The sequence below is a fragment of the Capsicum annuum genome, chromosome 5 (genome assembly GCF_002878395.1).
Source record: "Capsicum annuum cultivar UCD-10X-F1 chromosome 5, UCD10Xv1.1, whole genome shotgun sequence".
Taxonomy (NCBI): domain Eukaryota; kingdom Viridiplantae; phylum Streptophyta; class Magnoliopsida; order Solanales; family Solanaceae; genus Capsicum; species Capsicum annuum.
Window position 1 is genome coordinate 102,183,086 of NC_061115.1, and position 17,790 is coordinate 102,200,875.

Genomic DNA, 17,790 nt, shown 5'->3' on the forward strand with positions numbered 1-17,790 from the left:
GACTTATCACACCTGATTAGTGAGAAATTCTGACACCAATCATTTACGAGTGAGTATTACACTAAGAATTTACAAGCGGATCAAGGAATGAAGGGAGAGGAATTAGAATAGAAAGAAAGAGACGAATTTCGAATTAGAGTAAGGGCATGCTAAGATATTTCTTTTCGTGCTTTCGATCTGCTTACTTTGAATAAAGAGAAAAAAATAGATAGGCGGAAAGGCTTTACACAAGACCACAGAGCGAGAGAGAGAGCCTTCGCTTACCTCCTCCTATCGTACCTATATAGACTTTTCTTCAGTTATATCCAGTTTCAGTTCTGCTTCCAACTACCGATGGGAGAAGGCTTTTTTCTTACATCCAGTTCTACATCTAGAGGTCTAGTCCCCAACGTCGTTTGATATCTCTAGTCTAAGTCTGAGTTCCATTCAATAAGCCAGTTTTGTTAGATTGCTTTCAGTCTCCGTAGAGTCCAGTAGCTCTCTCTTTTTCTTACCTTACCCTTAGGCAAGCAAAAGACATAGGCTTGAAATTCAAGTTAAGGTATATCCATCCCAGCTTACTCTCTCTGATGTTGCTGTTATAGCTCAAACTTATACAAACAACACTGGAGGTACGTTCTTAATTGGGGAGCAGCCAATAAAAGGTCTTTTCCAGAAATAAAGAATTGCAACCCTTGTCCCTCACAACACCACCCTTAAAGCTGAACCAAATTCTTGTGCCGCAAGTGACAACCGTTTTAGTACCTTACTATATGTTTGGCCTCCATTTTCTCTTCTCTCGTATCTGTCCATCTTTCTGATGGTGAAGGAAGAAATTCTTACAATAATGGCGATAATGGAAATAAAGCATGCGGCAAGGCCTCCCAATCCAAGAACCCAGTTGGGAATCTTTGTTCCTCTTTTATGATGATGAATGGAACTGTTGTCCCGCTTAAGCCTTTGGAAGCAAATAATCGTAAAAAGCAAAACTAGAGAAGTAGTCTAAGTAGAGCTTAGGTAAAAACATGGGCAATCCTGTGTATTCGATCTAGTGCTCTCACTTGCCCCCAAAAGAAGCATGATGGATCATTACGACTGTGCATCGACTATCGTGCACTAAATAAGATAACTGTAAAGAAAAAATACCCTATTCCCTTGATCGCCGACTTGTTCAGTAAATTAGGAAAGGCCAAGTTCTTCACGAAGGTAGATTTTCACAAAGGATATTACTAAGTGCGCATAGCCGAAGGAGATGAGCCCAGCACCACATGCGTAAGAAGGTATGGAGCGTTCGAGTGGTTCGTGATGCCATTCGGTAAGGCACTAGCCACGTTTTGCACTCTTATGAATAAGATTTTCCAGCCATACCTTGATGAATTCGTGGTGGTATACTTGGATGACATAGTCATTTATAGTAATATTCCAGAGGATCACGTGGAGCATCTACATAAAATCTTCTAACTACTCAATTTTACATCAAGAAAGAGAAGTGCTCGTTCGTTAAGAAGGAGGTAGACTTCTTGGGGTATGTCATAAGCTAAATCAAGATGGACAAGGCCAAGGTGTCTCCATAAGGAAGTGGGAGGTGCCTACTTTTATGACTGAGTTGCTCATTTCTGTGACTCATGAATGACTATTATTGGTTTATTTAGAAAGGGGTACTCCGCCGTTGCTGCACCCAAAGAAGAACCATCCGGGGCAACAAGGCACACAAGCACTCTTGGAGTTGGCATATTATTGGCCGTAAATAAGAGAGAAGATTAAAGGCTATGTGCGGACTTGTCTTATTTGCCAACAAGAAAAAGTGGAGAACAAGGAGCCCGGTGGACTTTTGGAACCTCTACCAGTGGTGGAGCGACCACGGGATAGTGTCACGTGGACTTCATCATGGCACTACCATTGTATGGTTCCATTATGGTCGTGGTTGATAGATTCTCGAAGTATGCAATCTTCATTCCCGCATCATTGGATTGCAAGGCCGAAGAAGCAGCTCCTTTCTTTCTTAAGAATGTGGTAAAGTATTGGGGACTACCACAGACTATCATAGTGATAGAGACCCGCGCTTCACCTGTCAATTTTGGATGGAGCTCTTTCCACTCTTGGGTTTAGAGTTGCACTTCTCCACGAGTTTTCACCCATCTGGGTAAATGCCATACTTGAGTCTTACTTGAGGCACTTTGTGAGTGCAAACCAGTGGGATTGGGCAAGGCTTCTTGATGTGGTACAATTCTCCTATAACTTATAAAGGAGCGAAGCTACGGGGCGTACACCGTTCGAGTTAGCAATAAGGAAAGAACCACATACTCCCCATACTTTGGTGAGTTCATATAAAGGCAGAAGTCCTGGAGCATATCGCTTAGCAAAGACTTGGGAAGAATATACCGACACCGCCCGCTCATACTTAGAGAAGGCTTCATAGAAGATGAAGAGGTTTGCAGATAAGAAATTAAGGACTTGTCGGTAATCAGCTAGCTCGAGCTCTAGTCTTTCATTGATCTTTTTTGCCCCTCGCTCTATGAGGATGCGTGACTATCCTGATACAAGTCAAATGAAAACCTTAGTTTTTGAAGACATCCTGCGAGGCCAACATAAGAAGAACCCAATTGTGGTCACATTGAGGGCACGGGAGCATGCATGGGGGACCCATTTTAAGCCCACAATAGAACAATCCTGTGTCTGGAAGGTTGCTTGGAAGCTTGCCTTGATGAGATGCCCGAGAGGTCCAAGTGTTAAAGAATAATTGTAAAGACCAAAAGACTCCAGGAAAGTCATATGTTGAAGTGTGAAGAAGACCACATCAAAACACTATATGATCACCCATTCATTAAGGGTGTAATAGTCTTTTTATGCTTTTTCTTTACACTCCATAGGAGCCTCTTTTCATTAAGGGTATTTTGGTCTTTAATGTAATAAGTATAAATAGACTCCTTAGGCTTATTTTTCATTAGACTTTGATGAAATTGGATATTACTCTTATATTGTAGTTTTTAGTCTCTAGTTTTAGCTCTTAGAATCTGAAAATTAGTCCAAGAACATTTGAAGTTAGGGTTTCACTTGTTTCAGATAATTTGGCAAGAAAGGTGTACGTGAGGAAGAGTGTTTCTTTTGGGTCACCTAAGAGGAAGGATTGAACTCTTATTTGTGAGGTGTGTTGAAGATTTTGACGTCTTCTAGTGCTAATCATTGAATATGAGTAAGGGTCTTTCTATCTATCCTTTAATTTCAAGCATTCTTCTTCATCATCTCCATTCTATGTGTTGTCTTCTCTTTATTTGGTTTCTGGAATTTTCATCTTAGTAGCCAATTTCTTGTGTTTGGTAGTCTTTAGGCTATCATTTGGTATCGAAGCCTTGCTTAGGGTTGTTCCCACAACTCTAATCCTTGGTTTTAGTGTTCTTATATAGAAAATCTCATCAAAAAAGAGTCAAAAATCAAAAAATACCAAAAAAATTGAGTGTTGTCTTTGTGTGCTTGTTGTAGATCCGAATTTTCCAAGTTAGATCTACAAGTTTTTGTTTTGTTTTGAAGGTTTCTGGTGCTAGATCATTTCTCTCTAGAACATAGGGAGTCTAGATCTACTTTTAGAGTGAAGTTTGATTGTTTTTGAGCTAGATCCACCATTGTTGTGGCTTGTTTGAAGCTTTTGGAGAGGGTGACGTTTTTGGCTTGTGTTGGTGACTTGATTTGTGGCTGATTTTTAGTTGGTTGAGGTTGTTTTGGCGTAAGGAACCTAGATCTTTGAAAAAATCAGATTTGGTGTTCATTTGCTAGGTGGTCAAACTTTGGTCAACTCTTAATTATTCATCTTGCTCTTCCATGTTCATCAAGTCTAGCTAAGGAAGAATATTCAAAGAGTGTGTTTGATCCAAAAAAAGGAGAATAAAGAGAGAGTACTTGGTGTTTGTGAGACAAAGGGAATAATCAAGTACAATTGAAAGTACGAGGACCAATCCATTTTGAATTCATTTGAAGCTCCAAAAGGGCTCCAAAACCTTCAATTTTTCCATTCCACACGAAATTTCTTCTTCTCTTAAGTGTGTTTAGACGAAACAAGTGAATTGAGATTTGAAAATTTTGAAAAGTGACGTCCAATCATAAGCTGCCACGTCATCACTTATACAAAAAACCAAATTAAGTTCTAAAATTAGATTTCCTAGTTTCTATTTGTTGTTTCTAGTTGCTTTTTTGTTGATTCTATTACTAATTAGTAAGCTAGTAATTACCTACTAGTTTGGTAATTAGATTAGAGTCCGTTGTTTTGCGTCTTCGATTTTTGTGTTCTTTTCTCGTTCTCAAGTCGTAGTATTTTTGTTGGTTCAAGTTCGTGCATCACTTATTTTGAGTCATTTCAAATGAAGATCCATTCCGATTCAAAGCTTCTCACCTCTCAAGTAACTTGCCAAGTATTGCCGGTTCTCCAACACTTGTGAAGCCAAGTGTGAGGTGACGTTGAGTGTGAGTGAAGTTCAGCTTTTGAACTAACTCGTTTTCTCGTTTTGTAGTTTATTTTTCTTGCTGTTTTTTGCACTTCGTAAGTATATTTTCCATGGAAACCGAAGGTACTACTTCCCAACCTTTGGGAAATAATGTTATGGGAGCTTTGATGGCTCAAATGGAGGCCTTGAGTCGAGAAATGAAGAGCAGAAATGATGCTATAAGGAGTGATATGGATTCAATGAGGGGTGACATGATTAGAATTAGAGCGAGGGTTGATAGACTATGTCCACCAAAATCTCCACAATTCAAAACACCTCAAGTCCAAAGATCCTATACTTCACAAAACCAGCCACTAAACCCACCCCAAAAATCCCCTAACCGGGCCCTACAAAGACCATTACATCACCAAAAATGAACCAAGTCCAACAAGAGGGACTTGGAACTCAAACTCCACCACCAAATCCGAACCTAATACCCCCACAACATACCACTTACCAAATGCCAAATCCCATGGAACAAAGACCGTACCATCAACCACCTCTAATACCACATGTTCAAGTACCAAATAACCAAAAGCCAAACCCACCTCCCCAAAGACCTCAAATCCAAAACCCACCCATCCAAATTGAGGATTATGGTAGAGGTTCCATGGCTGCCTATAGTTTTGATGCCATGTTTGATCGCATCAATGACAATATTCATAGCTTCGTTGAAGATATGCTCCAAATACTTAGTGCACTAAATCCAAATTTGGGAAAAAGAGATGAAGAGGTGAAACAAGGGAGAAGACTTGAAAAACTCCCTTGTGATGTGAGATTCTCAAAGGAGAAAATGGGATGCCATGATCCGAACCAAGGTAAAGAAGAATGTACTCAAGAACATAAAGGTAAAATAGCAAACTCATACACTTTTGTACATGTGGACAATGATTGTGTGTCTAGTGGCCCATTGAGCATGAGTGGTAGCTTATCTATTTGTGAGTTTATTGATTCTTTTCCTCTTGTTGATGATGTACTTGTTATGAGTGTGGATACACTAGTTGATCCTATTTATGACCAAATTGACTCTTCTTGTAAGATCAATTTAAGTCCACCTAGTGTTGAAGCCATTGTGTTAAATGATAATACATCATCTATTGATTCTTTGCCCCTTAATGATGTGTACATATTGTGAATATGGATACACTAGTTGATCCTATTAATGATAGAATTGAATCTTCTTGTAAGATCAATTTATGTCCACCTAGTGTTGAAGCTAATATGTTGAATGATAGTACATCATCTTGTAGGAATTGTGTTGATCAACTTATGTGTGAAATTTGTCCACCACTTGAGGATGTATGTGATATGTTTAATGGATCTCAAGTGAGTGATGATGTTAAAAATGTTGATCAAATAAATAGGAGTAACCCCTTTAGCATAACCTCTAGTGAATGTTCTACTCTCAGTTTTGCTCATAGGGTTATGTGTTTGAAATATCTTTGATGCTTGATAATAATCTTTTAGAGAATGGATTTACATATTCTATATCCTCTTCATGGATAGATCCTTCTCTCTTTAAGGATAATATCTTGTTTGAAGATGATGAGTTCACTCCTAATGAACCTAGTGGTGAGAATGAAGTTGAAGGTATAGCTTGCCTTGAAAGCTATAGCTTATATGACAACCCACTATGGTGTGACAGCATTCCTCCTAAAGATAGAAATCTCTTCTTGGAAAATGAGAGTACTCTTAATGGAAGGGAATGTGAGGTCTTGGAAAGGAATGATCAATTGGGTGATGATAATTTTGACTTGCTTGAATTCTTAAGAAACCCAATAAGTCATTGTTCCTTGAAAATTAATTGTGGTTGTGATCCTTTGTATGATACCCCACCCATGTTTGATGATTATGAGGATGAATTACTTGCTTCTTGTGAAGACTTAAGTAATAATTTCTTTGACTTTGGTGGTGGTATGTGTATACTTGAGGGTACTTCTATAGAAAGGGAAGGTGTCTATTGCTTTGAAATTACTTCTTCTACTACTACGTGTGATCTTATTGTTGAGAGTACTTATTGCGATGATGTTGAAACTAGTGGTGAGTACACATATGAAGATACCTTAGTAGAAGTTGACTTGAGTGATACCTTTCTTTACTCTTTATTTGCTTTTCATGACATGTATGCCATTGTAAAGAGTATGTCGTGTAGTTTGAGTGAAGCCTATGGGAAATGGGAGTGTTGTCCAGACTCGTGTCTATGGCCACTCTTCCCGTTTGACCCAAGCACAAAATATAGAATTGATGATGTTGATACGCCCAACATGTTGCTTGGTCTACATGACAAGAAAAGTATCAGTTTTGGCGAATTCCATAACCAAATCCTTTGTGCATCTTTCATTGAACTTTTAATATTTAATTTAAAGGATTCTTGGTTATATTGCAAATATGTACAACCTTGGCATGTTGAGATGATTTGTTGTGCTAACCCTAACCCTCATGCCATAAGGAGTTTGTATTTGTTTGTCCTCTCTTTGGTTTTACTAGGTTTGGATTTGAGGTCGAATCCTTTTCAAGAAGGGGAGGATGATACAAGTTAAATGGCCACCTTAGTTTTTGAAGACATCCTGCGAGGCCAACACAAGAAGAACCCAATTGTGGTCACATTGAGGGCATGGGAGCATGCATGGGGGACCCATTTTAAGCCCACAATAGAACAATCCCGTGTATGGAAGGTTGCTTGGAAACTTGCCTTGATATCTTCCCTAGAGGTTCAAGTGTTGAAGAATAATTGTGAAGACCAAAAGACTCCAGGAAAGTCATATGTTGAAGTGTGAAGAAGGCCACATCAAAACACTACATGATCACCCATTTATTAAGGGTGTAATAGTCTTTTTATTCTTTTTCTTTACACTCCATAGGAGCCCCTTTCATTAAAGGTATTTTGGTCTTTAATGTAATAAGTATAAATAGACTCCTTAGGCTTATTTTTCATTAGACTTTGATGAAATTGAATATTACTCTTATATTGTAGTTTTTAGTCTCTAGTTTTAGCTCTTAGAATCTAAAAATTGGTCCAAGAACATTTGAAGTTAGGGTTTCACTTGTTTTGGATAATTTGGCAAGAAAGGTGTACTTGAGGAAGAGTGTTTCCTTTGGGTCACCTAAGAGGAAGGTTTGAACTCTTATTTGTGAGGTGTGTTGAAGATTTTGAAACATCTTCTAGTGGTAATCATTGAATAGGAGTAAGGTCTTTCTATCTATCCTTTAATTTTAAGCATTCTTCTTCTTCATCTCCATTCTATGTGTTGTTTTCTCTTTATTTGGTTTCTGGAATTTTCATCTTAGTACCCAATTTCATGTGTTTGATAGTTTTAGGCTATCATATCTAGAACGTGCAAAGTAAAATAGTGGTAGATCAACTGGATAGTGGCAAGAATTCAAGCCCAATTGTTGTATTTTGTGAAAAAGGATCTCCCTCTAACCCTAGTGAACATTCAAATATCTATCCTACTTTGATTCATGAAGGTACTCCTAATGGGTGAAAGACCATATCAACGGATCTTCCATCTTGTAAATAAGGCATATCTTGTCTAGGGAAAATTTGGGAACTGATACCCTTATTTCCGTGTCTTTCGGCTACTTTATCGCCTACTTGGATTTCAAATTTCTATGAAATATATACATGAATCTTTTCAGAATTCTAACTAGAATCACCCCTTTTCAGGATCCGCCTCACATCAATAACCAGCCCCCTACCACTTATAGGTAATTTGTGACAAGTTTATTTTGAAGTAGATACCTGAATACCAAGTATAGCTCGTAACAATCTATACCTGGGTTTAAATTTACCTACTAAAATATCACCCGTCTCTACCCAAGATCCCAGAATCACAATTCCATTTTTGTCTAAATTACGAAGTAAATGGGCTTCTAAATACGGTATTTCAATAGTGACTTTTTCAGGGCCTTGACTTGTCACATGAGTCTGAATTTCATATTTCTGTATGTGAAAAGAAGTATAAATATCTTCATATACCAAATGCTTGCTAATAAGTACTGCATCTGCAGAATTGTAACCCTCCCACGGTATATAAGCTACTAATAAGTTTTTCCCCAAAGTAAGTTCTCCACCAACCGTAGCAGCATCATCCGCTAAAATTTGTACCTTGTTAATGCATTTACCCTAAGGAACCTGGAGTTTTTGATGCATACAAGTTTTTTTATTGGAACATTGATATATAACATAGGGAATACTTAGAATATCTCCATTACCCGCTAAAAGAATCTTGTCAGTATTGTATAAATGACCCTTTCCCTCGCATTTGGCTATAGCAAGAGCCCCCTAATCTAGAGCTACTTGTCGTTCCAACCCAGTTCCAACAATGCATTTCTTGGAGCGAGAAAGTGGAACTGCTTGACATTGCATATTAGAACTCATTAAAGCTCGATTCGCATCGTTATGTTCGATAAAAGGAATAAGGAAAGCTCTAATAGAAAAATATTAAAAAGGAAAAATACTTTGAAGATGAACCTGTTCCCATCAATAGTCAAGAATTCTTGATGGTATCAAGCTGGAACAACCTGTTCTTCCTAAATATCCTGATTTAAGGCTAAAGAATTTCCTGTCGCTACCATATAGTATTCATCTCTACCTGGTGATAAATAAAGCATCTGTACCCCGGTTGACCTCTCAGAAATTTCATAAAAAGGGATTTCTAGAGACCCCTAATAACCAATCCTCGCATGAATTGCTAAGGATCCAATAAGTCCAACATTGATTCCTTCAGATATGTCAATTGGGAAAATACGTGCATAGTGACTAGGATGGATATCTCGTATCTGAAAACTAGAGGTGCAACCTGTCAGTCCTCTAGGGCTAAATAACAACATTTTCTCCCATGAACTATTTGTGTTAATGGATTAGTTTAATCTAAAACTTGAGATAATGAGTGTAAATCGAAAAAGGATTCACAAGTTGTTAATGGAGTTGAAGTTACCAAATTTGAGGTGTCGGTATCAATTTATGCCGAATTGCTCCACATATAGTCCCCCAAACCACATTTTCTAAACGAACCAGAGCCAATCCAAATTGATCTTGTAAAAGATCTGCTACAGAACGAATACATTAATTTTCCAAATGATTCAAAATCAATTGCACCCATTCCAAATTTCAGCCCAATTAAATGATCGATGGCTGCCAATATATCTCGTGGTAACAAAAATGTATTGTTCTGGGATATATCAAGGTTCATTCTTCAGTTCATATTTCATCGACCAATCCTTCCTAATTCACATCTTTGTTGAAAGAATTTCTTTTGTAACTCATGGTCTAATTAGACAACATCTTGCTTCGAACATAGGAGTTTCTAAGAGTCAAATTCGAGAAAAAGAGCCAATTGTATGGGAAATCCTCTACATAGATTAGGCATACATACATTCCAGCACATTTTAGTGGAGGGGCGCGCTATTTGTTTACATCCATTAGTTTACGAGGGATTCAATGCCGATTTTGATGGAGATCAAATGGCTGTTCATGTACCTTTATCCTTGGAGTCTTAAGCAGAGGCCCATTTACTTATGTTTTCTCATATGAATCTTTTGTCTCCATCTATTGGGGATCCCATTTTCATACCAATGCAAGATATTCTTATTGGACTCTATGTATTTTCGAGCAAAAATCATCGAGGTATTTGTGTAAATAGATATAATCCATGTAATCGCAGAAACTATCAAAATCAAAAAAGAAGTGACAATAGTTACTATAAGTATACGAAAGAACCCTTTATTTTAAATTCCTATGATGCAATTGGGGCTTATCGGCATAAACAAATCAATTTAGATGGTCTTTTATGGCTCCAATGGCGACTAGATCAACGTGTTATTGCTTCAAGAGAAACTCCCATCGAAGTTCACTATGAATCTTTAGGTATTTTTTATGAGATTTATGGACACTATCTAATAGTAAGAAGTCTAAAGAAACAAATCCTTTTTATATACATTCGAACCACTATTAGTCATATTGCTGCTCTTTATCGAGAAATCGAAGAAGCTATACAGGGGTTTTCTCAGTTCAGAGTTCAATCGCTCTTACATTGTACTCAATCTAAGCGTTGGGTATTGAAAACTGCTACTCAAAAACCACACAGGTCACACTTACTATCTTTAGAATATTAGATTAGAAGGAAGGACTTTGCTTTTCGATCATTTTTTGAGGCCGCTTTGGATGAGCGTGGGAAAGTTCAGGATTCACTATCGCTTTTCACTTGGAGTGGCTCACCCCCTTGTCACTTAAAGGAAAAAGTTGTCAAAGCGAGTAAAAAGGCCAAAGAGTCATCTTTGAAGGCTACTATGCTAGTGTAAGGTAGGTTTGGGTATAGCAGGACTTGAACCTGTGACCATTAGGTTAAAAGCCCAATGCTCTACCAACTAAGTTATACACCCAAAAAAAGATATAGTAGTAAATAAGGATTGGTATGGAAAAGAGGCCGGCCCCCCATCTTCTCATCATATTAAAAGAGCGCAGCTCTATATGAGGCTTGTACTGCAGAGCAAGCGGAAGAAAATATAAGGTCATGTGTTAGCACTCCTACAAGAAAAGGGATGCGGTAAGGCGCAATGGCTTTTGCACAGCTGCTACGCCCTTGCTTCTTGCCCCTTATTTCAAAATCAAGTAAAGCCTTGATTGATATGAGAAAGATGGGCTCAAGCACCCAACCTATACAAGGGTCTTAGGCTCGAAAGTTGGCCTTACTCAACAAGCACCTTTCTTAGTAAGGTTGCTTCTTTCCACTCATTGAAGATTCTATCTACAAAAGAAGGTTAACAGGGGATACTCAAATTGCTCTCACTGACACCAGAGAAGGTGAGGTCGTCTTTCTTTACAGCCACCATACGGTTTAACTTAAACCCTTAAGAAGAAAGGGGAGGAGCAGTTATCTATGTAATTACGGTCTTTGTTGGCCGTTGTTCCGGTCGAGTACTCTCTTTTCTTTGTCTAACTCCATATTACCAAATAAGAATAACTTCCCACGAAGGGTTGTAAGGCTAGACCAGGTACAAGGAATGAATCTATATCTGTGCATGAAAGTTGCTAGCCAGTGGCCGCTCAATTGTTCAAGTGCAATACAGTGGTGTTGGTTCCTATTCGACAAAGGTAGGATGCCTGGTCGAAGGTATAGTACAGTAGATAGCAGGCATGTTCATTTTGGCTCCCGAGCGAGAATGATAAATAGGTGATGCACCATCCTTGCTGCTACATGTGTTTTCCTTGACTAGATAGATTCATTCAATTGAACCCATACTCAAAGGAGGACCACAAGCTTGAGGCTCGATGAAACAAAAAGTTTCAGCATGTTAAAAATGGGGTTAGAGTGAAAGAAAGAGCCCGACATTCATTTTTGAATGAATATTCATAGCTGAGTCTACTAAAAGAAGGACCATCCTCATCGTGGTGATTAGAGGACACCTCTGATCATTCACCTCTAATGTGACACGTTCCCTCCCAGTTATATGATCAATGGGATCAGTCTGCTAAAGAGCGGGGTTATTCTTCTTTTGGGAAGACAAAGTCATCCCTTCTACTAATCAAACCCTCAGTTAGGGGGCCTTCGTCAACACATTATGAAGCTCCAGTCTTTGGGGGTTACCATTACTTGACTTAGAAAGACGAACATCTGGGCAAGGGAAAGCGTAGTGCGCCTGGTGCAAATGTCCTTCTTTTTTCATGATATACCAATCAAAATGGAGGGTCCTACATACGTAGTGATTCTATCAATCATATACATACATGATTGATAGAATCACTATGTAAGGAGGCGGTCAACTTGATGCGGGAGAGGCATGAGTGTATTTTAATCTTGTGGTGTATTCGTTTGTAGTGGGTAGGGCCTCTTTCTCATTGATCAGTTCGCCTCTGCTCTATTGAAAAGTAGGAATTCCTACAGCAGTTTTGTCAACGAATGCATCTCGGGCTGGATTGACTAACCTAACCCACCCTGTTGGAGGATTTTCCATAGTTGGGTGTCCGCTTTAGTGTAATTTACAAAGGCTAGGATAGGTTTGGTAATATCCAAAACAAATAAAAAGAGATTGGGGTCGATAGGTGGCAGTTGGCAAGGAACTTGATCCCCTCCTAAAAAGAAGGAAGCCGTGGTTGAACTCAAATTCTGGATATAAGTCGGCACCCTTTTACCAAGTCTACCAGATAGAAGATGATAGAGGGCCAACTATCGTTGCCTTGCACAAGATGGTGCCCTTTCACTTCGAGTTCCTTCCTTCGTAGTCAAATCTGATGATACGCTTTGGCGATGTTACCTACCAAATAAAAGGCCTTCTAGGTGATCAAAATCGCTCAGGTGAGGACTCACTTACTCATCTACTCCTTATCTATTTAATACTTTCTTCTATCTACAACAAATATTTCAAAGATGACCTGCCGCGCTGGGCTATAAGATAAGATACAGTTCTTTTACTACTTGATTGACTGGTAAGAAAGAGCTTCCGTAAGAACTGTGTACGGGTGTACAAAGCTGTGCAATACGTTCTCGACCATTCACACGAAGCCAAGCTCGGGAGTTACAAAAACTACAAGCCATGTTCATGCAAATGGCCGTGTGTGAATTGGTACTTGATCCACCAAAGAGATTAAATGTTTTTAAGTATGAAGAGGAGCCATAAAGTGTAATAAATTACACTCCAAGGGTGCCCCATAACTGAAGGGTAGAAGGGTCATTTGTCCTTCATTTTGTGTGTAATATAAATAGATGCTAGTAGGGTTATTTTCACCACTTAGTTCATATTTCATATTTCACAACAACAAGTCTTGTAATATTGAACATTTCTCTCTCTCTTGTTCTTGAGAGTAGAACCTAAAATCTGTCCAACAAAGTGTAGTTACACTTGTGTTATTTCTTGACTAGAAACTTGAGATCTTGAGGTTCATGAGTTCCTCTTGGTCTAAGTAAGAACTTGGTGCTGAAATCTTTGGGCCTTAGGGTCCTTTCTTCAAGTTAGGGTTCATAGATTCTAGGATATCTTTGTGTCAAGTTACTATCTTTCATTTTTGTACTCTTGAAACTATTGCAGTAACTTAGTGAAGCCGTGTGGGGCTGATTTCGATTCACTATAGTTCCTGCCATTTGTTGTTCTTGTTGTTAACATTATACTCTTTGTAATCCTTCATCTTGTTGTCATTGTAATTTTGAAGTCTAGTGAAGCCGGGTGTGGCCTATTTCGATTCACTAGCACCTTGTTGCTCATCTTGTAGTTCTTGTGTTAGCTTGTTCATCTTGTTGTTGTTGCTGGATTCTTCTGTTGTGGACTTGATAGTGCATCATTTGGTGGTAAATTTATCTTTGATTTTGTTCTAACAATATCAATCTTGGGCTTGAGACTTGAAAACTACAAAAAAAAAAAACTGAAATCTGAAAATTCCAGAAACAGTCAAATCTGCCACCTTTGTGTTCTTGGCCGAAAATTGTGTTGTGTTGTTGTATGGGCGGAGATTTTCTTGTGTTTTTTTTACTATATCTTGTAGTATTTTGCTTGTTCATAGTGTTCTAGTTTTGGTTTCTTTCTCACCAACACTAAAGGTGTCTAGATCTAAAGTTGAGCTTAAAATATTGACCATAGTTGTGATGCCTTGAAGCTGGCCATATGTTGTGACTTGTTGTTGACAATTGGTGATGTTGTGTCATGTTTTTGAAGAAGTTTTTATTGTGATTTTGAAGGTTGTTGTGGTGTTCATCTAGTTCTTTATCTTTTCTTACAACTTAACATAATCAAAAAGTGCAATAGAAATTCAAGTGGTGAAGCTGAAAGTTGTAAAGATTGTTGTGAGAAGCCTTGAACCCATCACTTCCTAGACTAAACATCTACTTTTCAGCAACTTTTTCTTATTTCAAGAACCTTGTGTTGTGGGACAAGATACTTTTTCTTATTTCAAGAACCTTTGTGTTGTGGGACAAGATACTTTTTCTTATTTCAAGATTCTTGTGTTGTGGGACAAGATACTTTTGTTATTTCAAGACATGTTTACGTCATCCTTTCCAAATTGTGTAAAGAATTAAATTTCAGAATTGGTGCTTAAATTGTGTGGTACAAAGACCAATTGCATGCTGCCACGTCACCCATTTTCTAATGTTTACGTTACCCATTTGCTACTGTCCACGTCATTAATAAGCTCAAATTTAGGTTTTTCTAGTGATACCAAACTCCCCAAGAACACAACAACACAAACACCAAAATCAATCCACTAGTTCAAGAACTATGGACCCTTTTGATGACCTCTCTCGGATTCGCAAGAAGAACAAGAAAGGAAGTGATGTCAAGAGTAAAACACACTAAAAAAAATAGCAACAACACGTGATGAACAAGATGAACACAAGAACACAACTTTTGAATTCAACAAAACACAAAAACAGTCCACTACAAACATACAAAGTGCAATAAGACAAAAGATAGATAGATAGACCAATGAAGAGGTAATATTAACAACCCAAAAGCTTATTCCACTTTGGGACCTTTAATATCTCACGCAACCTAAACCTATCTCTTACGTGACCTCAAGGGAATCGAAATCCCCAAGTAATCTCTGTTTCAAAGCGATTCATCAACACAAGGATTCCACCTTGCCCAAGGATTCCACCTTGCTAAGAGGCTCTCAAAAGAGGCTACAAATATCATCAAAAATCTGTCCAAAATTACCTAATAAGGTTCTATTTATAATTAGATTAACTTAGTTCAAATGAATAAAAAGCCCTTGCAAAGGGGCGGATGAACAGTGACGGATGAACAGTAACAGCTTTGGAGTGTGGGACTTGTTATCTACACTTCAAAGCTTGTTCCTTGGATGGGCAGCCCCACAAGCTTGGGTCTTCACTCACGTCTTCATATCCTTGAGTGTTAAGATGCCTCTTTGACCCGTATCATCCTCCCCTCCTTAGAAAGGATTCGTCCTGGAATCCAAACCTTGAAAAACAATAGGAAGGACAAACAAACACAAGTTCCTCAAGGTATGAAGGTTAGGGTTAGTGTAATGAATCATAGCATTATGCCAAGGTGGCTCAAACTTCACGTATACCCAAATATCCCTCGGGTTCTCCAAAGTGATACACCAATCACGGGAAACCCAAATTACATACAAGACATGCTAAGCATCAACATAATCATGCTCACACAATCCACACATGTCATTCCCGAATATGGTTTGAAATGAATCAATATCACACCTGAAGTGATCACCGGGTTCAAAGGGGTAGAGTATCCATGGACATGAGTGGAGGACATGCTTCCTTTCCCCGAGACTACCACCAATACAATCACATATCCCCTCTATACTAGGATGATCTACAACAAAAACAACTAGAGGGTCATCTTTAGTCAATCGGCCAACTTGTTCAACATCACCATTTTCACACATAAGTTGGCTGTCATGACTTCCATAAGATAAAGTACTATCACTAGCCACAATAGATTAAACACTAGGTGGATCAACTAGTATATCCATAATTTCAAGTTGTACATTATCATCACAAAATCAAGGCACATTCGGCTGACCTAAAGACAAACTATCATTCTCACTTAGTTGGTTATTAGCCTCATTTACTAGAGTGCAAGAGTTAGTTTTATTACCTTGTAGCTCATTTGGAGCATAGCCACTCACGGGAATTAGATTAGGAAAGTTTGGATGCTCTATTAAGTTATCCAACTTCTTGCAAAGAGTCTTCTATCCCTTCTAATCTTCCTTCCATTCTGGCCATTATTTGACTATCTATAGCATCTAGCCTTGCCATGATGGATTTAACTCAACTAGGCATTTCAGCTTCATTCGTCATTGAACCTATCAAGAGCTACTAAACAAACAACACAAAAAATAGCAAACACATTAAAGGTTAGCAAAAATCAGTCCACAATTCCTCACTTTTACACTTTGACATTTTTTACTCTATTGGCCTCACAAGTGTTGATAACTCGCTTATACTCCAATGAGGTTACTTGTTCCCAATTTTGGCTTGAGGTCGGAGTAGATTCTTGCTTGAAACGACTCAAATAAGTAATGTATGAACTTGAACCAAAAAGATACTACGGCTCAAAAATGAGAAAAGTACACAACAAACAACGTTAACACGAAGAACGTACACAAAATTAACTAACAAGCTAGTAGGGTATTACTAGGTTTTCAATTAGTGTCGAGCCAACAAACGAAACTAGGAAACAATAAAATGAAACTAAGAAATCTAAAATTTGATGTAACACCCTATATTCTGCGTATACTAGTTCTACTTATGTGGCACTTGATATGGACTTATGGGGTAGGTAATGGGCTTGGATTCCTATGTGATTGGTGACGGTAAGATAGGTTTGGAGGAGTTCCCACATGTACTGAAACGTGATATGATAAGTTACCTTTGATAAGAGAATATAAACTTAGGCCCTTAAATAGGTATTTGAATCTAAAGGATGAAGTGACCAAGTTTTAAGTTTAACTATAAGCATTTTGATCTTAAAATGGAACAAGATATTGAGGTGCTTGCTTGACTTATTTTAAGCTAGTAGGTGAATCACCTACTTTGACCTTTTGACCAACTTCAAAACTAAGTAGGTGCATCACCTATTAAGGATCCCTTGACCAGCTTATTGGGCCAAATACCCTACCACCTACTTAAGTTAATTCTGGCCCAAATTAAATAAGAGAAAAGGAGGAGAATGGGCTGCCAAGGCCCAATAGTTTTTAATCCACAAAGGCCCAATATAATGGGCAAGTAGGTGCATCACCTACTTGATAAATTATGGCCCAAAAATGACCAAGAGTCGTCCAAGAGCAGCTCTTTTTAAAGGGATTAAAACCAGCCCTTATAGCTCATTTTAACTAGCCAAAAAAAAAAAACAGCTTTCAAGATTTTCTCTCTTGTTCTCTCTTAGCTATGTAGCAGCCCTAAAATTCCACTAGGGTTATTTGGACACCTTCCTTCCAAGTTAAAGGTAAGTGAACAAATCATGAGCACATCTTAAGAATACTATAAGGATTATATTCTCCATAATTAAACTAGAAGATATCCCTTTTTAAGTTTGGCAGTCCCTTTATCCTTGATTATTAAGAGATTTTTCCCTTCACTTTTGGTTTGTGAGTAAAGGGATCAAGCTATTGATACATTAAGGGAATAAACTACCACCAAAATTAAGGTATGGCTACTGTCCATTTTTTCCCTTTTCCTATATATGTGTTGGTTGAGGATTGTGTATATGTTGTTGTTAAGAATTCAAGGGATGGTGAGTTCAATTTTTGGTTGCTATATTAAGGGGTATTTGGGGATGTTTTGGATCTTTTTTATGTATGTATGTTGGGGGCTTCTTGTTTGACGTTGGGGGAATGGTGTGAATAATTTCTATTGAA

General features: G+C 38.2%; 1 non-coding gene across 1 annotated transcript; it reads right to left on the reverse strand.

Annotated features, from left to right (window-relative positions):
* Nucleotides 1-10,765: 10,765 nt before the first annotated feature.
* Nucleotides 10,766-10,838, reverse strand: TRNAK-UUU. Its single transcript has one exon. It is a non-coding gene; the product is annotated as a tRNA-Lys (tRNA).
* Between the last annotated feature and the right edge of the window lie 6,952 nt (nucleotides 10,839-17,790).